General features: G+C 48.2%; 1 protein-coding gene across 2 annotated transcripts in view; it reads right to left on the bottom strand.

The window, feature by feature from the left end:
• LOC147666511 (N-acyl-aromatic-L-amino acid amidohydrolase (carboxylate-forming)-like) overlaps positions 1-425 on the bottom strand; it is a 244,627-nt gene extending 244,202 nt beyond the window's left edge. Inside the window, exon 1 of one of the 2 annotated variants that reach the window (XM_086949020.1) lies at positions 70-425. The gene's annotated coding sequence lies outside the window, so the exon portion shown is untranslated. The remainder of the gene's footprint in view (positions 1-69) is intronic. The other variant, XM_086949022.1, reaches the window with a different exon arrangement.
• Positions 426-22,500: the final 22,075 nt, after the last annotated feature.

Below are 22,500 nucleotides of genomic sequence, written 5' to 3'. Positions count from 1 at the left end.
TATGGATTCAGAATCATCAATAATTATAAATGCAGGGGGGGGGGGTGTCACTGGCAGAGTCACACTGACCTCAGAGTTGCTGCATACCTTCGGGTGCTCTCGGAAAGCGGGCTCAACCCTCTCCCCCCTGTTGGGGAGCCGGGGGTCACTCCATCCGGGCGATGCTTTGATGCTGTGAGGATACTGAGCTCCAGGCGCCCCCTCCCGGTGGGTGCACCGGCCGCTCCTGAGTCACCCTCTCTTGACCTCAGCCATAGGCCGTCACACAACCGGGATTACAAACTGAAGAGTCCATGATACTTTCAGAGTAGGAGTGACTGTTACACAGACGAGGGAGGGGTAGTTACGTCATCGACCCCAGAAGGATGAAAGGCCAAGTTAGCTTGACGGGGATTTGAAGCTGTGAACTGCACGTCACACACTCGAACTCACAGACACGCCCAGGTGCTCAACCCGCTGAGCTATCCCACCAGCATGTAAATAGAGGGGCGGCTATAAGCGCCCTGTCCAATCCCACCAGCATGTAAATAGAGGGGCGGCTATAAGCGCCCTGTCCCCGCAGGGACGAGCAGCCCTCAGTGCGCCAGGGGGGCCTGGCTGATTATCCAGGCGGCCAGTCCCCCCCCCCCCCCCGGCCACTGTTCAAGTTACCACAGCTCACTTTACAAATGTCACCGCCTCAGCTGCCTGACCTCTGACCCTTTGCACCCTGCTCACAACAAACGTCACGTCCAAGTTCACCCCAGGCGGCTGCGAGCCCGGACTCGCGAACACGTCTCGGTGGAACCCCCCCAAGCCCCCCTTCCCTCTGCAGGAGTATGCGGATGGGAGTAGTAAATATCCGGCTTTATAGGAAGGTACAACGCGGGCGAACTTCATGCCTCTGAGTGGAGGGACAGACTGGAGTCACTCCCAGCGCTCTGCTCCGGGTGCAGGAGTACTATGGCTTTGCCAGTGGTGAGAGCAGGTGGGCCGCGAGCGTCTCTGCTCCAGGAGAGACAGACGGGTCACTGCCAACGCTCTGCTCCGGAAAATAAAAATGCCCAACTTACACAAGATGCCCGGCCTCGAGCCACCCTGCTCCTCTTACCTAGAAAGGGAGTAGGAAACGTCACCTTCCTCTCTTTGGGGTTTTGCACTGCTTGTTTGAAGAGGAGAAAACAAGGAGTGTCTTATGTGGACTGCGGGCAAAAAGACATTAACGAGCCACAACACTACAGGTTTCTACGTGTGCAAGAGTGTGGCAATGCTTGTTTGTTTAATTTGATTTCACTAAAGGTTGCTTTAGAAAGTTGCCTGGCGCTGTGTGTCCATGTTTCTGTTTATAGGGTATTTTCTTTCTTTATAAATAGCTGAATTGTACTCTGTTCTGTGGTGACGTTTATCTTGAAAGTCATAATTCACTATTTCCTGCTTGCTGATGGAGGAACACGCATGTAATGTTTTAATGTTCAAGACTCAACAACCCACAGAATTGTCACTCACACCCTTGTTATCAGCAAGGGGGACCAGGGGGACACCCTCTACACCCGAATCAGCGAGCAGCTCACCAGAAGACCGCAAACCATTCAGACCCGGCAGCCAGACTCACCCTCAGCCTCCCCAACAGCATTCGCATCACCCGTCTCCAGTGGTCGAAGTGGGGGGAAAAAAGTAGGGGAACTGTGGATGGAGGATCAGGGGGCCGGAATAACCGAAGATTGAATCAGTGGGCGGAGTCAGAGGCGTGGCTAGAAATAGCAAACATAGGGGCATATTATCAAGGACAGGCGATACATTATCGCCGCTTTTATCGGCAGGAAACTGCCGATAAAGCGGAGGTAAATGGCCTTGATAATATGCTCTATGAATTCCAATCGAAGCCCATGTTAGATGTGAACAAATCTGACATGGGCTTCGATTGGAATTCATAGGGCATATTATCAAGGCCATTATCGCCGCTTTATCGGCAGTTTCCTGCCGATAAAAGCGGCGATAATGTATCGCCTGTCCTTGATAATATGCCCCATAATTTTTAGTATGTTTAGCATTTCACTGACCAGTTACAGCTCATACCGTTATTTAACCCCTTCACCGCGGGGCTAACGTGTGGAGGAAGGGGGCCGCGCGCGGCGCTGCGGTACTATTGACGTGCTAAGCTCGTCATGCTGCACAGTGGAGCTGTGCTCATGACGAGCTGAGCTCGTCTTGACTCCGCCCACTCAATGGAACGCCCTGCACAGGAGGGGAATTAGCCCCGCGTGGGCGTTCCATGGCCGTTAGGACGAGCTCGTCATGAGCGTCAAATAGGTTAATTCAAACAATGGATAAACATGTTTATTTGAGGTTTAATTCAGGAAAAAGCAAACACTCATAGGAAATGCAGTTTATGTAAAGCGTGCGAAATATAAGCAGGAACAACATGTTACCTTAATGCTTTTACTCTCATGGTTCAGAAATCCAGGAGTATTTTTTGTCTCAAACATTGAGATCATGAATACAGGGCTCCTCCTGTACACATGTGTTAAGCAGGGCTCTGAAGAGAAAGGGACTCTTCAGGAGAATCTAGACTCACGGAAACCCACAAAGGCTCCTTCACATTCATGTCAGCCAGCTAGCTGCTTAATCATAATATAGCAAAAAGAACAATTGGTGGGCAGAATGCAGAACAATGTCAAACATTCACCCCAGTACATAGATCTGGGCCTAAATCCATCGTTTTTTGCTCACCATGCCATTCCAGTTTGGAGCCAGCCATATGCAAATCAGTCTTGACCCTGTGCCACATGGGAACAGTCCAGCCCGATCTGCCAAGCCAGGTCCTCCCTGGACTGAAAACAAGCATCCTAGGACCGGTTTCAGGCTTTCACCCCTCTTCAGCCAGGATAGCTTGATTCCAGAGGCATAGAGAGTCGGGACCCTCGTCTGAGAATACCTGTCCCACTCGGGGTGACAAATTCAAAAAGAACAATTGATGGACAGAATGCAGAACAATGTCATACATTCACCCCAGTACAGAGATCTATGCCTAAATCCATTGTTTTTTTTCTCATCATGCCATTCTAGTTTGAACCCAGCCCTATGCAAATCAGTCCCGATCCTGCGCCCAGTGGGAACAGTCCAGCCCGAACTGCCAGGCCATATGTATTCAAGTGTCCTTTCATTCGGGAAGTGAACAGAAAGCAGTACCCACTGAAGCAGCTGATAAGACATATGAAATTTTCCAAGTATTTAAAAACAAATGCAGTGGGTATTATTTCTTTTTCTCACTTTACTTGATATTTGTTTAAGAGCATGGAGGTCAGAGGTAGTCCAGGCTCCTCTTGCTGGCCCCAGTGCAGGGAAAAGAGCAGAGCTGTAAAGGAGGGACTGGGGACCTCTGGGCAGGCACACAGACACATGTCCAGGAGAGGCTGGTGGGGCTGGGTTAGCTGTGGGTACATCGACCAGCGGAGGGCCTCTGATACAGCAGCCACCGTCCTCCCATTTTCCAGTTCAGGATGGGTGGATATCAGATTTACAGCAAGCCATGAATCCCTTATCTTCTTTTCCAAGTGGTGTCTGTCAGTCTGCCTGAATCCAAGATGAATTATGAATCGCGGCAGTAGCAGGGCCATCAGAGGTAGTAGTTTTCGCGCTAACCTAAGACTTATGGCCCTTTCAGTGTTGCTTTGCAGGCCCCTAGATAGAAGGGAAGGGGAGGAGGTCGAGGGCACTGCAGAGTAGGGTAGCCAACTGGCAGGGGTGCAAATTCAGAATGGTGAGAGTAAAAATTCAGGACAAGGGGTCGAAATTCAGGACAAAAATTCAGGACAGGAGGTCAAAATTCAGGACAAAAATTTGGGGCAACAGGCATGCTTTGCAGACACATCAGTAGATGTCATGCAATAGTATATACATAAATAGGCAAGGAACATAAGTACAAGTCACTTCTCCTGCCCTGTCACTTCCACCCCGTCACCACTCCTTCCCTGTCATTTCCCTTGCCCCGTCACTGCTCCTGCCCCGTCACTGCTCCTGCCCGTTCACTGCTCCTGTCCGTTCACTGCTGCTGTCTGTTCACTGCTCCTGTTCGTTATCTGCTCCTGCCTGTTCACTGTTCCTACCCATTCACCGCTCCTGCTCATGCCTAATCACGGCTCCTGCCCCATCACTTCTCCAGCCCCGTCACCGCTCCTGCCCCGTCGCCACTCCTGCCCGTTCACCGCTCCTGCCAGTTCACTGCTACTGCTCGATCACCGCTCCTGCCTCATCAATTCCCCTGCCCATCATTTCTCCTGCCCCGTCACTTCTCCTGCCTCATCACCGCTCCTGTCTTTTCACCGCTCCTGTCCATAATACCACCTGCCCGGTCACTGCTCCTGCTCATGCTTAATCACTGCTTCTACTCCGTCAACTCTCCTGCCCCGTCACCTCTCCTACCGTCACCCCATCATCTCGCCTCTCCTACCCCGTCACCTCTCCTGCCATGTCGCCTTCTCCTGCCCCGTCGCCTTCTCCGGCTCTGTCCCTTTTCCTGTTCCATTAACTGCTCCTGTCCTATTCACTACTCCTGCCCCGTTCACTGCTCCTGACTAGTTCACTGCTCCTGCCCCATTCACTGCCCCTGCCCGTTCACTGCTCCTGCCCGTTAACTGCTCCTGTCCATTCACCGCTCCTGCCCGGTTACCGGTCCTGCTCATGCCTAATCACTTCTCCCGCTTTGTCACTTCTCCTGCCCGTCACTTCTCCTGCCCCATCACCTCTCCTGCCCCGGTCACCTCTCCTGCCCCGGTCACCTCTCCTGCAATGGTCACTTCTCCTGCCCCGTTCACTGCTCCTGCCCCATTCACTGCTCCTGCCCCATTCACCTCTCCTGTCTTTTCACCGCTCCCGCTCGGTCACCGCTCCTGCTCATGCCTAATCACCACTCCTGCTCCATCACTTCTCCTGCCCCGTCACCTCTCCTGCCCGTCACCTCTCATGCCCTGTCACCACTCCTGCCCCATCACCACTCCTGCCCCATCACAACTCCTGCCTCATCACCTCTCCTGCCCTGTCACCTGTCCGGCCCTGTCACCTCTCCTGCCCCGTCACCTCTCCTGCCCCGTCACCACTCCTTTCCTGTAGCCTCTCTTTTCCAGTTGCCTCTTCTTTGCTATTGCTGCTCCTGCCCCGTCACTGCTCCTGGCCCATCACGGCTCCTGCCGCATCACTGCTTCTGCTCCATCACTGCTCCTGCCCCGTCACTGCTCCTGCCCCGTCACTGCTCCTGGCCCATCACGGCTCCTGCCGCATCACTGCTTCTGCTCCATCACTGCTCCTGCCCCATCAATGCTCCTGTCCCCTCGCTTCTGCTGCCCCGTCACTGCTCCTGCCCCGTCACCGCTCCTGCTCTGTCACCGCTCCTGCCCGTTCCCTGCTTCTGGCTGGTCAGCACTCCTGCTCTTGCCCGATCACCGCTCCTGCCCGATCACTTCTCCTGCCCCATTCACATCTTCTATCCGTTCACTGCCCCTATCCGTTCACTGCCCCTTTTCATTCACTGCCCCTTTCCGTTCACTGCCCCTATCTGTTCACTGCCCCTATCCGTTCACTGCTCCTGCCCGGTTACCCCTCTTGCTGATTCCTAATCACCACTCCTGCCCCATCATTTCTCCTGTCCCATCACTTCTCCTGTCCCATCACCTCTCCTTTCCTGTCACCTCTCCTGTCCCGTCACTGCTCCTGACCCATCACCTCTCCTCCCCTGTCACTTCTCCTGCCCGGTCACTTCTCCTGCCCCCTCACCTCCTTTCCTGTCACCTCTCTTGTCCTCCCCAGACAGCGCAGAAGGACGCTGGGAGACACCGACGGAAAGAGCGGTGCTCCTCTGACCTGAGCTGCAGCCAGGTGGGGTGATGCCCTATCCCCACACCTAATGGTATTGTGGTGGATTAAGTAACTTAGAAGAACCTGGAATCTACAGGTGATATAATTTTTATTTCCACTATTAAGCAGTAGCAACCATTCCGGTCCTGATGAAAGCAGCGGTATAATTTCCACGGATGCTGAAACATGTCGACCCCTATTGCGAACAGATATTATATTAAATCTGTTAGTATGTCACACATTTTTTAGATTTGGGCGAACTGAGAGAAATTATTAAAATTTGTCTTCTACACAGTTCTATCCAATTTTAATAATTTTTTCACGTTCACTTTGCACTGCTATTCAGTTACCACTCACACTATAATTGTCTGTACCACCCATTTGTTCACATACAGTTCAGTGGTTACGTTTCAGCCACAACAACATCTGTAGGCTGTGGACATTTTCTCCTGGGAAAGGAGAACCCATATGATGTAAAAGGGCGATACAGAGCGGCAACTGATGGGAATATTTTTCCCATACCCTTAAGATTTGCCCACTTATTTTGTCACTCTTATATACATGATTGGGGTTTTCCAATTCCATTAGTAATTAGTTGTGTCTTGGATGGTTCTCATAGATGACTTTCTTTTTCTTTCTCTGACCCCTAGACATTGTTTGTTGTTAGTACAATTGGTTGGGGCATGTGTCTAGATGTGGGTCGTTAATCTCGCCCTTGGACCCTCTTTCTAACTGTTGTGTTTTGTACCTCTCTTGTCCCGTCACTGCTCCTGTCCCGTCACTGCTCCTGCTGGGTCACTTCTCCTGCCCGGTCACCTCTCCTGCCCTGTCAATTCTCCTGCCCTGTCACCTCTCCTGCCCTGCCACCTCTCCTGCCCCATCACCTTTCCTGTCCCTTTACTGCTCCTGTCCTGTCACTGCTTCTGCTCAGTCTCCTCTCCTGCCCCGTCACTTTACTGCCCCGTCACCTCTCCTACCCTTTCAATTCTCCTGCCCTGTCACTTCTCCTGCCATGTCACCTCTCTTGTCCCGTCACTATTCCTGTCCCGTCACTGCTCCTGACGGTCACTGCTCCTGTCCTGTCACCGCTCCTTCCCCGTCACCGCTCCTGCCCCGTCGCCGCTCCTGCCCTGTCACCTCTCCTGCCCTGTCAATTCTTCTGCCCTGTCACTTCTCCTACCCTGTCACTTCTCCTGCCCCATCACTGCTCCTGTCCCGTCACCGCTCCTGCCCCGTCACTGCTCCTGCCCCGTGACCTCTCCTGTCCCGTCACCTCTCCTGTACCGTCACGGCTCCTGCCCTGTCACCTCTCCTGCCCTGTCACCTCTCCTGCCCTGTCACCTCTCCTGCCCTGTCACTACGCCTGCCCAGTCAACTCTCCTTCCCCATCACCTCTCCTTTCCTGTCGCCTCCTATGTCCCGTCACTGCTCCTGCCCTGTTCACTCTGTGTACAACATGGACAAATTACACAAATGGGCAAGTTACCCAGAGTACTCTGTTTGGGGAAATCTCCTCTGTAATCACTAACTCTGACCTCATTGATATGCTAAAGGCAGGCGCATTGTCACTCGAAAGGGAAAATCAGCCTCAATCGGAATGACAATGAGCCTGCCCTCAGTCTGTGAGAGCTCAGGGAGGGGCTGCTGCAGCCTCTGGAGTTCAACAGAGAAGTGCGAGCCGCCCCTGGTAGCTGAATGAAAAAGTTATCGTGTTTAAGTAGGACTATTTTTGCCGTCCTGAGATGCTTTCTTGAAAAAAAAGTAGGGGAACGGACTGAAATCATTTTTAAAAGTAGGGGCCCGCCGTGCCCTTCCGACCCCGCCCACTTCTACCACTGCCCGCATCTGAAGCTGATCCACGGGCTCCTGATACACAAGAACGCACAGTTCAAACTCCTCGCTCACTCCTTCAAAGCACTGCACAACTGGCCTACCTGAACAGTCACATCTCCTTTTACAGCCTACCTGCCCCACCAACTCGATCAGACCCCCACTTGCACACACTGCACGCTACAGAAAACCAGATTCAGAAGTCAAGTCTTTACTTACATCACTCCTAGAGCGTGGAACTACCTCTCACTACACGCAGGAGCCTTCTCACTTCTTGAGTTCAACAATGAAGCAAAGGATTTGGGGGCATATTCTCAAGGAGTTATCGCCAAATTATCGGCACTTTATCGAGCCTGTAATCACCAGCTTGTGAATGGGGCGATAAATTTGTCGCGACTCCGACAAATTTATCCCCCCATTCACAAGCTGGTGATTACAGCCCACAGCACCAGTTTACCTGCGATAGAAGCCGCAAAAAACATCGCCAGAGGTGACCACCCAACTATCGCTAATGAGAAGCAGAGTAGGCATTCCAGTGCAAAAAGCTGTGACAGCACCACTTTGCAACATTCTCAACGACCAGCCAGATCAGCCATAATACCACAAAACATGCAATAAAGCGCGTTAGCAGCAGGAAATTAACACACGCTCTGACCTGGTGTACAGTCAGACCACAACCTGCACCAGAAAAGGGAGCCCAGGCCAGAGCCACATCTGAAGAACAACAGATAGAAAGACGGACAGAGAGGGCGAGAGAGAGATAGACGTACAGAGAGGGGGAGAGAGAGAAAGACGGACAGAGAGGAAGAGAGAAAGATAGACGTACAGAGAGGGGGTTGAGAGAGAAAGACAGACAGAGAGGGAGAGAGAGATATAGACGTACTGAGAGGGGGAGAAAGATGCAGAAAAAAGAAGAGAGGGACAGGGAGAGAGAGTGCCGACACTGCGCACCCAGGCCTCACTGCTCACCTGCTGACGATGATGTGTCTCCAACCACGTGCTGGTATGCAGTGCAGTTCACCAGGTCCCACATCTGAAACAGAGTCCAGATACATGAATGGCAGAGTACATACAATTGCACACAACACCATCGCCTGCCCGCCCCTGCGCACCCAGGCAGCTGCATCCCAGCCCCTTCCGTTGCCCAGCAGTGCATGCCCGCCCCTGTGCACCCAGGCAGCTGCACCCCAGCTCCTCCCGCCACCCAGCGGTGCATGCCAACCCCTGCGCACCCAACCCTCACTGCTCACCTTCCGTCAGCGGCGTTTCGCAATGAGGGCCCACCACTTGCCGGTGCAAGCCCCAAGGCCGGGGCCCTTGTAACATGGCACCCTCCACATCATGCAGCCCCGCTCTCTAGGCCACCAGGACTCACATTTGATTCTGGGACTTGATTTCGCCGTGGCAGAGGACATACCAGTGCACCCGGCATCATCCCAGGCTGCACACCCGCTCAGCACTTGAGGTGCCACTAACTCTGTGATCCGGGATGTGACTCCACGTGGCTGTAGGCCCGCGCTGCCCGCTGGCTCTGGTCTGCACAGCTGTCCAGCAGGGCACATAAATCCTGAGCAGTTCGAACTGCCGGGACAGGGCATCATCGCAGGCTGCACACCCACTCAGCACTTAAGGTGCCCCTACCTCAGTGCACCCAAAGTCATCGTCCCGTGGCGGTGTGCCGGTGCCGGGCGCAATGTATCCAGTGCCACCATGTCTGTGCCCCCCAAAGTCATGGACCCTGTATGATTGGTTGTCGTATTCCGGATGCCATTTTGTCACCTCCGTTCCTGGGGAATGTGATGTTGCAGGCCCCAGGCCCTCATGCCTACATTAACACTACACAGATGCACCCAGATAGAGAGTGTAAATGGCGTCGAGCAGGTGCACCCGGCCCTTTTTATTGGCAGGGTCACATGTCTTGTGACGCAAGTGCTGGATGGGTGTGATGTGGGTTTAAACCAGCCGTGAGGGAGTGGCTGTGGCATGCTGACAACTAGACCTGTGATCAGCAGATCACTGCCGTGAAGACCTGGGACATATAGCGTTGCCGTCCCCCCTGTGAGCGTAAGAGGGGTGGGCTGGTCTGGCGTATGCCAGTCCAGCGTAAGGGTTTGTAAATGACCCAGAGGCCCTGGGCGTACTGGGCTGAACAAGGAAGTAACTCATGCTTGTGTCCCTGTTGTTGTGTCAGCGCCACCCGGACCGCATTCGGCAATGTGTCAGCCTGTGACCCCTGTTCTACGACATGAGCCACAAGGACGTAAGAGGATTCCAGTGAGCCTACATTCATCCATACTTCCACACTTGAAAACCATAGACCTGACACATCAGTGTGATTATGAATGTTTAATGCACATTCAGTGGAGTGCTGCATCTGGAGCAGTACATGGCCATGCAAACCCCACATGACCATGTTGGCCCATGGAGGGCCAGCCAGAGTCCTTCAGGGAATGACAAGTCTAAAGGAAGAGGAAGACTTCAGTCTGCAGTCTGAATGCTGTCATTGGCAATCAAACCACATATGGCAGTCCATATCAAGGTCCAAGGTCAGTGTCGCAGAGTGCATCCGGGGACAGTGGAAGGTGATGATGCAGAGGGCAGAACCAAGCTGAAGACGGCCCTATGGCAGAGATACATGCTACTGCATCCTTCTTACCATGATGGCAGATTCATCCGCATCTTCGTCCTCTGCTGTTTCATGTGCCTCACGTGTGGTTGGTGTTGTTCTGTCTCCAGCACTGTGTGGCAGTGATACTTCAGTGGCCGGAGGTGGAAGGTCTGCCGCACTGTGTGACACTGAACCTTCAGGGTGTGAAGATGTGGATGTAGTGGTAACAGCAGCATGCAACAGCACCAGGCCTTGTGGCAGCAATGCCATGAGGATGGTCTTGAAGTCATTGAGGAACCCACCTACCACTTGCTGGTGTGCAGCCGTGGCAGCTGCTCGTTCTGCATTTGCCCGCTCCATGGTCTCCATTAACCTCCTCATGTTTCCCAACTCACGTGTGACAACGATAGAGCCACTCTGACTGGACAGTTGTTCTAGTCTCTGAGTCAGGTCTCCAGCGATGTCAGCCATGGTCCATTCGAGAGCATGGAGCGGGACTGTGGGTGTCCGTTAGGGACCATGAGTGGTCCGTGAGGGGACTTAGACACCCACGTACGGCATCTAGTTTGTGTGAAATGCGGTCGAAGCCCACCTGCACCTGTTCAGCCAGATTCTCTTGGCACCCCAACACATGGCGCTGGAAGGCCATGTGTTCTTCTGGGGGTCCTTGGAAGCAGCCATGGTGGTGGGTGCTGCCTGCTGTGGGATCTGTGTAGGGAGTGGGGTCTCCTCGTAGCTGCTGGGCTGCCCAGCTCCTGGAACTGGGCTGCGGAGGCTGTCAACGAGCTGTTGGAGGGTGTCAGAGTCGAAGCTGTGGTGGTCCTCTTCATCATAAGCGAAGAGAGTGTCGGGCTGCTCTGCAGGAGGTGTTGATTATCCCTCTGCAATGTGAAGGGGAGATGCAATTTAACAATGTATCCACATGTATGTTGTCGCATTGTACATGTTTTCATACAGACTGCATGACAGTGGACATTGTGGCTGTTTGGGAGGAGTTGCCTATTTGATGGGGGACAGTGGACATTTCGACAACAGATATGTGTGTGTTTGTACTTCTGCATTATCAACTCACATTTCCCTGCAATGCCAAATGTGATTGGCCATTGTCTACACCCAAGCGGCACCAGTTGTGTACTGTGTTCTGTTGTAGGTGTTCTGCGATTGGTACCACATTGCTGTCAGTGTTGATGTGCTCTGCATGTTATGTGTGTGTGCTGCATTCGCTCTGATTTTGCTTCCCCTTTTCCCTTTCATGCGGTGTGCCTCTGACTTCTGTGCTTAAACAGTGCTGAGATGTTGCAGACTTGGGTACATTGATCTCTTGGTGGGAGTTGGGGGTCTGGGGCATGGTTTGTCCGCAGATGTCCTCTACTTCATTGTGCATGTGTGCCATTGTGCCCTTCTCCCCCGTCCCCCCAGTCCCTGGTCGTTACTCACCCTGGTGCTGTTGTGTCTGGTCATGTTGAGCAGTGTCCTGACACCGTCTCTCCACTGAAGAGTGTGGACACCCTTTCCTCCATGTCGTCCAGCTCCTCCTGTGGCGCAGGACTCCCACCTCCAGTCTGCATTGCTGCCTTCCGGTTGTTGGCAAGTTTCGGCTTGGTTTTGCGCTTGACATCATTCCAGGGCCTCTTGACCTCTTCCATTGTCCTCTTCAGCACTCCGACTGCATTCATCTTGTCCACGATGGACGACCATAGTCCATTTTTTGTTGCCAATGACACAGTGGAGGTAACGAACAGTTATTGATGGTGTTCTACCACCTCCGTTATCAGGATCCTTGGCCTTCCCTGACCACGAGGTCTGAGGCTGGTCCTCAGGGGAGCTTGTGGGGTTCTGGTTTTCCTCTGTACTTGCTCCTGCAACGTCCATTATGCTTTGCTGTTGTTTGGCATTTGTTTGTCTGTTTTTTTCTACTTTTATGGTGATTGTTCCAGCCTGACGCATGTGAATTGCAGGCCTGTTGCTGGTTTTTGCTGATTTTTGTATCGCGATTGGCCGCATCGCAGCTTTTTTTTGCGCTTGTGCTTCGCATTTTTGCGGCGTTGTGTTGATTTTAACGTGGTCATTTGACTCGTTATCTGGAGACTATCGCATGGTACCGCCGTGTTGTGAATAATTGATTAATAAATTGTCATTTTCCCGCGATAGACTGCGAGGTTGAGTGTTGCGTTAAGTTACTTTTGCGATGGTTATCACACATTCTTGAGAATATCCCCCCTTGGCTTTTTGAATAGCTATCCTGCCTGCTCTGGGCGAGGCTACAGAGCCACCTGCTCTGTACCAGGATGCCAGGGAATGTGTGCTCTATAAATAAACATAACATAAGATAATATACCATACGGTAACATAGCATAACAACATAACATAGCAAAGCATAACAAAATAATATAACATTGCATAAGATAACAACATATAGTATAACAGCATAGCATAAGATAACATAAGACAGCATAGAATAACATAATATATTACAACATAACATCAGCATATCATAGCATAACATAACATTACCATATCATAGTATAACAGCATAGCACAAGATAACATAGCAAAGCATAACAAAATAATATAACATTGCATAAGATAACAACATATAGTATAACAGCATAGCATAAGATAACATAAGATAGCATAGAATAACATAATATATTACAACATAACATCAGCATATCATAGCATAACATAACATTACCATATCATAGTATAACAGCATAGCACAAGATAACATAGCAAAGCATAACAAAATAATATAACATACAATTAGCTATCATAGCATAACAAGATAGCATTAGCATATGATAGTATAACATAACATAGCAGAAGATAACAACATAGCATAGCGTAACATAACATAAGATAGCATTAGCATATCATAGTGGAACATAACATAGTATAGCATAAGCTAATATAACATAACAAGGTTGATGTCTTTGCTAGCAGAAGTGATGTGTTTTTTTATTCATATTTTTGAGCAGCTCTTGCTCAGTAATGCATTCTTACTTCCACTTATATGCAGGCTAAAGGTTCCACTTGTTTATTCATTTTGGGAGAGTTTGTGGAGTGAGCTTCTCTATGTAAAGACACATTTGAATGATGATTGGTTATTATGTATGTAACATTAGGACATGGTGCCAATTCATGTCACGTTTAGGGCCTGGATCTCTGCTGCTGAGATGCTATAAGAACAGTTGTTGTTTTGGGATCTGCGCCAATGCTTGTTCCCTCATCCATAGAGACAGACTCCATATCATAGACCAGTGTCTGAATTTGGACTTAGAATATTTTTCATATTTCTCTTTGCCTTTGAATCCGAGCAGTCCCTCTGGCAATTCCCTCTTTGACTTGACGCATTTTGTGTAGTTTGACTTGACTAGAGCTTGCTGTACGGGTAACTGACACGCCGAGACCGACATTTCAGGTCTCTCTTTGCCGGCCCTTATCAAGGAGGCCACCTCACTTTTGTTAGTGACCATACTGAGTGCCACTGATTCCGTATTCAAGAACGCACTAGTTGCGTATCCATCCTACATCAACTTTGCCCTGACGCAGTTCAATTCATGAACGAAACGCGTTGGCTGATGTATTTTACTAATCACATGGATTGTCAAAAATAAAGATTGATACAATGAAGACACTGATCGAGCTTCTTTATTAGTGTACTACCGTCCTGGGAGTGCACCGCTCCACTGTCCTTACAGTTCTGTTTTCCTGCTTGGCAGGTGGCATCCCACAACGGCGGGTGCAGGAGCTGATTGTGCACACCAGCCACCAACTGACACTTAAAATACTACCTGGGGAAAACACAGAAAAATTGTGGCATTTGGATTCTGCCATTGGTTCTTTGTTTCATTGACTTGAGTAACCATTTGCCTTTTTACCTTCTGTAGTGATTTCTAAGTTTTAAATAAATCTTTATGGTTCGTACTTGAATCATGTTGCGTGTGGATTTCCAAGGAGGGTTCTGTGGGGCTTCTTGTAATTTCCTGTCTAGGGCTCTCATCTCTGGGACTCACACATCACCTCTGTTCATCTTATTGGCCCTTCTGAGGGCAGAAGCCCTGGCTCTTGGCTCTATTGCAGGTGGTTTTTTTCACTCAACTCTGGTTGTGGGCTGGCCGGTGGATCTAGCTGGGGTTGCCAGCAGCGCTCCTGACAGTGGTACCGCGACTAGACCAGGTAAGAAAGGTAATGTTAATAATAGTGAGAAAAGTACAGAGGCATCTGGGCTGCTGCCTGCCTTAGATTATGTAGTTCTTTCTTGTCATCGCAATAATACCAGAATCCTAAAAAAGGCAACCTGTGTCGGTATGCTCGTCGCGTGGACGCCAAAAGACTGAGCCTCAAGGAATTTTGGTACAAAAGGAGGTGGTGATGGACGGAGCATCTGAATCAATCAAACACTCACACCCAGTCAAAAGATCTGGGTTTAATCCATCACCGTTCTTTAGCCCACTGTGCCACCCCAGTTCAGACATGGCTATATGCAAATCAGTCTGAGCCTGTGCCTCATGGGAACAGTCCAAACCGAACTGCCAAGCCATGTCTTCCCTGGACCGGAAACAAGCTTCCGAGGACCGGTTTCTGGCATTCCAGCCGTCTTCAGCCCGGCTTGCTTGAATCCAGTGGCAAAGTGAGCAAGGGACTCACGTCTGAGCATACCCTGCCACACTTATGGCGGCCAAAAGCGGTACAAAAGGGGGTGGTGATGGACGGAGCATCTGAATCAATCAAACACTCACACCCAGTCAAAAGATCTGGGTTTAATCCATCACCGTTCTTTAGCACACTCTGCCACCCCAGTTCAGACATGGCTATATGCAAATCAGTCTGACCCTGTGCCTCATGGGAACAGTCCAGCCCGAACTGTCAAGCCATGTCTTCCCTGGACCGGAAACAAGCTTCCGAGGACCGGTTTCTGGCATTCCAGCCGTCTTCAGCCCGGCTTGCTTGAATCCAGTGGCAAAGTGAGCAAGGGACTCACGTCTGAGCATACCCTGCCACACTTATGGCGGCCAAAAGCGGTACAAAAGGAGGTGGTGATGGACGGAGCATCTGAATCAATCAAACACTCACACCCAGTCAAAAGATCTGGGTTTAATCCATCACCGTTCTTTAGCCCACTCTGCCACCCCAGTTCAGACATGGCTATATGCAAATCAGTCTGACCCTGTGCCTCATGGGAACAGTCCAGCCCGAACTGCCAAGCCATGTCTTCCCTAGCCGGAAACAAGCTTCCGAGGACCGGTTTCTGGCATTCCAGCCGTCTTCAGCCCGGCTTGCTTAAATCCAGTGGCAAAGTGAGCAATGGACTCACATCTGAGCATACCCTGCCATACTTATGGCGGTCAAAAGCGGTACAAAAGGGGGTGGTGATGGACGGAGCATCTGAATCAATCAAACACTCACACCCAGTCAAAAGATCTGGGTTTAATCCATCACCATTCTTTAGCCCACTCTGCCACCCCAGTTCAGACATGGCTATATGCAAATCAGTCTGACCCTGTGCCTCATGGGAACAGTCCAGCCTGAACTGCCAAGCCATGTCTACCCTGGACCGGAAACAAGCTTCCGAGGACCGGTTTCTGGCATTCCAGTCGTCTTCAGCCCGGCTTGCTTGAATCCAGTTGCAAAGTGAGCAAGGGACTCACGTCTGAGCATACCCTGCCACACTTATGGCGGCCAAAAGCGGTACAAAAGGGGGTGGTGAAAAAGGGGGTGGTGATGGACGGAGCATCTGAATCAATCAAACACTCACACCCAGTCAAAAGATCTGGGTTTAATCCATCACCGTTCTTTAGCCCACTCTGCCACCCCAGTTCAGACATGGCTATATGCAAATCAGTCTGACCATGTGCCTCATGGGAACAGTCCAGCCCGAACTGCCAAGCCTTGTCTTCCCTGGACCGGAAACAAGCTTCCGAGGACCGGTTTCTGGCATTCCAGTCGTCTTCAGCCCGGCTTGCTTGAATCCAGTGGCAAAGTGAGCAAGGGACTCACGTCTGAGCATACCCTGCCACACTTATGGCGGCCAAAAGCGGTACAAAAGGGGGTGGTGATGGACAGAGCATCTGAATCAATTAAACACTCACACCCAGTCAAAAGATCTCGGTTTAATCCATCACCGTTCTTTAGCCCACTCTGCCACCCCAGTTCAGTCATGGCGATATGCAAATCAGTCTGACCCTGTGCCTCAAGGGAACAGTCCAGCCCGAACTGCCAAGCCATGTCTTCCCTGGACCGGAAACAAGCTTCCGAGGACCGGCTTCTGGCATTCCAGCCGTCCAAGGAATTTTGGGGCATATTACCAACAACTAGCGATATTTATCGCTAAATGGGCTTAGCGAGTTTTTTTTTATCGCCAAGCATCGCTGGATATTATCACAGAGATAACGTGCTATTAGCAACGTTTATCTCTAAAGCGATAAAATATCTGGCGATAGCGGCGAAATGCGTGAATATCACTGAGAATACAGTGATATTCACGCATTAACGCCAATAGGGTCTTAGCCATAATATCAACCTCCCGTTGGATATAATGGCTAAGAACTGGTCTGAGCAAGCGTTAGCTTTTGGAGATATTTGCGCTTAGCATGAATATTTCCATTGCTACGCCTGCCTTGATAATAGGCGATAGCGATGTTAGCGACTGTTTTTAGTCGCTAACAGGTTGGTTACCCCCACTTTGCATGTCATTAGCGATAAATATCGCGGACATGGTGATCTTAATATTCATGTCGACGTTCAGGATCGACGAGAAAGTAAGTTGCTATATGACGCCTTCGATCTGGCCTCCCTTACTCAATGGGTGTCCTCCCCTACCCATTCAGGGGGCCACATCTTAGACGTTGTATGCTCTAACTTCCCACTGATGGTTGAGGCCCCCCAAATTGTTACTTGGACTGACCATCAGCTTATTAGATTCTCATGGGCTGCTTTGAGAGATCTTCCCAGGTCTGCAAAAACAATGGGCCCCCCTAAAATCAATGTGGGTAATTTTACGACCTATCTTGATTTGAATAGGCCCATCTTAGGGGCAGATTTGGATTCTGCGTTGCAGACTTATGATAGTTGGATGAAAGCGGCGGTGTCCTCCTCTTCGAAGAGGGCGGATTCAGGCAGAAATAGGATGACCCCCTCACAACCTTGGTATTCGCCTCATCTCCGTACTCTCAAATTAGCCTGTAAGAAACTGGAGCGAGTATGGAGGATAGCTTACTGCCCTCAGGCTAAAGCATTGTATCGCTCTGCTCAGCGAGAATACTATGTTAGCATTAAACATGCAAAAACTGAGTATTTCTCAAGAAGAATTGAGAGAGCCAACAACAATAGTCGCGAAATTTTTTCGATAGTTAAGAGCTTTCTCTCTCCCTGCGCTGGGCAGATATCTATTAGCCCTTCTACCGAATGGTGTGAAAATCTCTCCTCCTTCTTCCTAACAAAAATTGCTAATATCCAACACAGTTTGAGAATAATTGGAGGAGGAAATGAGATGATAGCTAACGATGAAATTAAGATTCCTCCCATCGTCACCATGGAGAGATTTATCCCCCCTTCGATTGCAGATACCTTGGTAGCAATTAAATCACTAAAATCTGGTGCTCCGGGGGATATCTGCCCGGCCCGGGTGTTGGCCGAAGCAGCTGAAATAGTGGCTTCTGAGATCTCTCAAATAATAGGACTTTCATTTAGTACTGCAATAGTCCCCAAAGAATGGAAACAGGCCAAGCTTTTGCCACTGCTAAAGAAAACGGGAGCGGACCCAGCGGTGCCGAGTAATTATAGACCTATTTCTCTTCTTCCAGCTATGGCAAAAATTGGTGAGAAACTTGTATTTTCCCAGCTCAATGCCTTTGTGGAATCCTCAGGGGCGTTACATCCAGCCCAATCTGGCTTCCGTGCAGCCTACAGCACGGAGACAGCGCTTGTAGAGGTTACAGAGGCGATCAGGGAGTGCTTAGACAGTGGCGGCAGAGCGGTTCTGATTTTATTAGACCTCTCTGCCGCGTTCGACACTGTTCCGCACTCATTACTCCTGGCGCGTCTGGCGAACATCGGCATATTGGGCTCAGCATTGGATTGGGTGAAATCTTTCTTATCAGACAGGTCTCAGCAGGTCTGGATCCCACCCTACTCATCCTCGACCAAACCCCTCACTACAGGAGTACTCCAGGGCTCTATGTTGAGCCCCCTCCTTTTTAATGTATATCTCACCCCGCTTATTGTGTTAGCTGAACAAATGGGAGCAAAAATAATAGCGTATGCAGATGACACGCAACTTTTGTTTACGTGGCCGGATGCGAATACTAATACTGAGGTTGTTTGTTCATGTCTTTCTGCTGTGTTTAACTGGTTGGCAGCAGCACAGCTGAAGTGCAACGAAGATAAAACTGAAATCTTGCTGTATGGTCAGTTTCCACCTAATTTCAGAGAAACTCTGTGGCCTTCTGTTTTTCCCCAACCAAACTCAGTTAATATTCCTGCTAAGAACTTGGGAGTCTGGTTTGGAGAAGATCTGCGATTTGAAGCACACATAAAGAGACTTGCTGGGGTGTGCTTCGGCTCCTTAAAAGCCATGAGAAAGATCTTTCCTTATCTACCATCTTCAGCTAGAGAGTCAGTTGCGAGGGCCCTTATTCTATCTCGGCTCGATTATGCCAACTCTCTGCTGTGTGGCGCTCCGGCTTTTTTAATTGCTAGGCTTCAGACTATCCAGAATGCGACTGCTCGCTTGCTGTGCAATGTGCCGTGTAGAGAAAGTGTTTGGATTCACATGAAGGAACTACACTGGCTTCCAGTAGCACAGAGGATAACTTTTAAAATTCTTACCATAGCTTTTAAAGCAGTCCATGATCTTGGCCCTTCCTATCTGAGGAAAAGATTTAACCGTTATGTCCCTACTCGGGCATTATGCTCAGCTGACTGCAACTTTTTGAGTGTGCCCCGATTTCAGCGAGTACGTTTGGGAGGCCAGTCGCTTGCTGTCACCGCGGCGAGGACTTGGAATACTCTCCCCCACTCCCTGAGATTAATTGAAAATGTTGTACCATTTAAAAAGGCACTTAAAACATATCTCTTTAGAACTGCTTATTAGCTTATATAAAATACTGGTAAAAAAATTAACATGAACTTCATCCTTCTTTCTTTTGGTCACCTGCTTGTTTTTTCTCTTCACGCGCCAGGACACTCTGGTAGTATCTGAGCGCGCTATAAAACAGCTAATAATAATAACATGCAAAGCGGGCCCCCAACCGCTCGCTATCGCCTACAAGCTGTCGTTAACTGCTGTTAGCGACAGCTTGCTAATAGGGCAATAGAATTATCACCGCTCAGCGGCCGAAAACGGCCGCTAAAGCGGCGATAATCTAATATGGCCAGGCTTGGTAATATGCCCCTTTGTGCTCATTACTTCCATGTAGATGTTTCCAAGCAATGAAAGTATTTATTTATAATTTCCATAATGTTATATTTGTATAAGAATCCCGTTTTATTTTTCTCTTTTGTCTCACTTTATTTTTTGTATATTGAATGCTGATATTTCAGTTTATTGTTATTATTACATTTTATATGACAGTATCTGCCTTTAGATGTATATCACACTGTCATGATATCTTGATTTTCAAAAAAAATTAATTTACATTTTAAAACCTAATAACATCCACGTGGATAGGCTGACTAATGCACTTACAATGGAATATTCCCATTTGTGATTCCCAGACTGGGGAATGGCGGGATAGCACCTCGCAATGAGAGAAGCGAGCAGGGAACCTGCTCCACAAAGGTGGAATCCAGGCATGAGCAGAATCAGGGGTAGAGGCAGGTTTGAGGGGGCTCTGGGTGGGGGCGCCTGTAAAAGCTGGTGGGCACCCACGCGTGTGCACTGTTATGTTTATTCAAAAACTATTTTTAGGAAGTTGATTTCCGCACCCTGGAATGCAGACAAACTGTCCCCGAGACGTGCAGGGGTTTGTGTTTATCCCAGCCTGTCAGAAGGGGCAGGGGCAAGCAAGGACATTATTTCACAAGCCCCATGCTTTAGCAGGCGCCGCGACATTTATATATAGATATTAAAAGCACAGTTGCACCATTTATGAAATAGGAGACAACTAATACAGCGAGTACCGCTAGATGGCGTCAGAGCATCGTCCAGTGAAGGGGCCATTTCTGTTTCTTGACCGCCACCCCCCGCCCCCATTCCCTCCATCCCCATCAAAACCTTCCAACATGCCTGTGTGTGTTTCCAGCGTGGGATTAGGAAGGCCTCGGGAATTGTTCCTCTAAATAAAGTTTGAAAATATGCAGCATAAAGGTGCATTTTATAATACGACTTTGAAAGAATTTGGCCAAAAAACGAAATATTTGCCAGTATTTGCTTCTTTATTTCCTTCATGTGTGGGTCATTCTTTCGTTCCTTTGTTCCATCTTTTACTTTAGTTGAACGTACCTTCCTCTTTTCCATTCTCCTTTTCTTGTTATTTACTTTCTGGTTATCATCTTCTTGTCATTCCTTCACGTCTTTACTGTGCTTCCCTTATTTCATTCTGTCTTTTTCCTTTTACAATCCCTCTTCCCTTCCTTGCTTTCTTCCTTCCTTTCCCTTTTAAATACTTTTTTCCTTCTTTAGAGCATTTAATTCAGTTCACCTGCTTTCATTCTTTCTTTCTGTTTTATTTACCTTTTATATTCCTTGGTCCTTCTTTTCTTCTTTACTTGCATTATTTTTTTTAACATCCCTCCCCTTCCATATTTATCACTCTTTCTTTCTTTCTTTCTTTCTTTCTTTCTTTCTTTCTTTCTCTTTCTTTCTTTCTTTCTTTCTTTCTTTCTTTCTTTCTTTCTTTCTTTCTTTCTTTCTTTCTTTCTCTTTCTTTCTTTCTTTCTTTCTTTCTTTCTTTCTTTCTTTCTTTTCTTTCTTTCTTTCTTTCTCTTTCTCTCTTTCTTTCTTTCTTTCTTTCTTTCTTTCTTTCTTTCTTTCTCTTTCTTTCTTTCTTTCTTTCTTTCTTTCTTTCTTTCTTTCTTTCTTCTTTCTTTCTCTTTCTTTCTTTCTTTCTTTCTTTCTTTCTTTCTTTCTTTCTTTCTTTCTTTCTTTCTTTCTTTCTTTCTTTCTTTCTTTTAAATACTTTTTTCCTTCTTTAGAGCATTTAATTCAGTTCACCTGCTTTCATTCTTTCTTTCTGTTTTATTTACCTTTTATATTCCTTGGTCCTTCTTTTCTTCTTTACTTGCATTATTTTTTTAACATCCCTCCCCTTCCATATTTATCACTCTTTCTTTCTTTCTTTCTTTCTTTCTTTCTTTCTCTTTCTCTTTCTTCTTTCTTTCTTTCTTTCTTTCTTTCTTCTTTCTTTCTTTCTTTCTTTCTTTCTCTTTCTTTTTCTTTCTTTCTTTCTTTCTCTTTCTTTCTTTCTTTCTTTCTCTTTCTTTCTTTCTTTCTTTCTTTCTCTCTTTCTTTCTTTCTTTCTTTCTTTCTTTCTTTCTTTCTTTCTTTCTCTTTCTTTCTTTCTTTCTTTCTTTCTTTCTTTTCTTTCTCTTTCTTTCTTTCTTTCTTTCTTTCTTTCTTTCTTTCTTTCTTTCTTTCTCTTTCTTTCTTTCTTTCTTTCTTTCTTTCTCTTTCTTTCTTTCTTTCTTTCTCTTTCTTTCTTTCTTTCTCTCTTTCTTTCTTTCTTTCTTTCTTTCTTTCTTTCTTTCTTTCTCTTTCTTTCTTTCTTTCTTTCTTTCTTTCTTTCTTTCTTTCTCTTTCTTTCTTCTTTCTTTCTTTCTTTCTTTCTTTCTTTCTTTCTTTCTTTCTTTCTTTCTTTCTCTTTCTTTCTTTCTTTCTTTCTTTCTTTCTTTCTCTTTCTTTCTTTCTTTCTTTCTTTCTTTCTTTCTTTCTTTCTTTCTTTCTTTCTCTTTCTTTCTTTCTTTCTTTCTTTCTTTCTTTCTTTCTTTCTTTCTTTCTTTCTTTCTTTCTTCCTTCGTTTCTTTCTTTCTTGTTCTGCCTTTAGTGCTCACTCACTCTATTTGCCTCCCACTTATTTTTAATTTACCATTTTCATAATTTCTCTTTCCAAGTCATTGACTTGGTCCCTTTGACACTACTTGCCCCTACCCCACATTTGTATCATGGTATCTCCTTTCTTGCAGCATTTATTAGCACCTGTTCCTGCCTTGTGACCTGCCAGTCACATATCGAAAGTAGGAAGCGCATGAAGAATAATTTCCTCTGTCCCTGTGCACCCCTGTTGAAGTTGGTA

Source organism: Lissotriton vulgaris, unplaced genomic scaffold (genome assembly GCF_964263255.1).
Source record: "Lissotriton vulgaris unplaced genomic scaffold, aLisVul1.2 SCAFFOLD_440, whole genome shotgun sequence".
NCBI lineage: Eukaryota > Metazoa > Chordata > Amphibia > Caudata > Salamandridae > Lissotriton > Lissotriton vulgaris.
The sequence above is the reverse complement of the archived record's forward strand: the minus strand, read 5'-3'. Positions and strand labels throughout refer to the sequence as shown.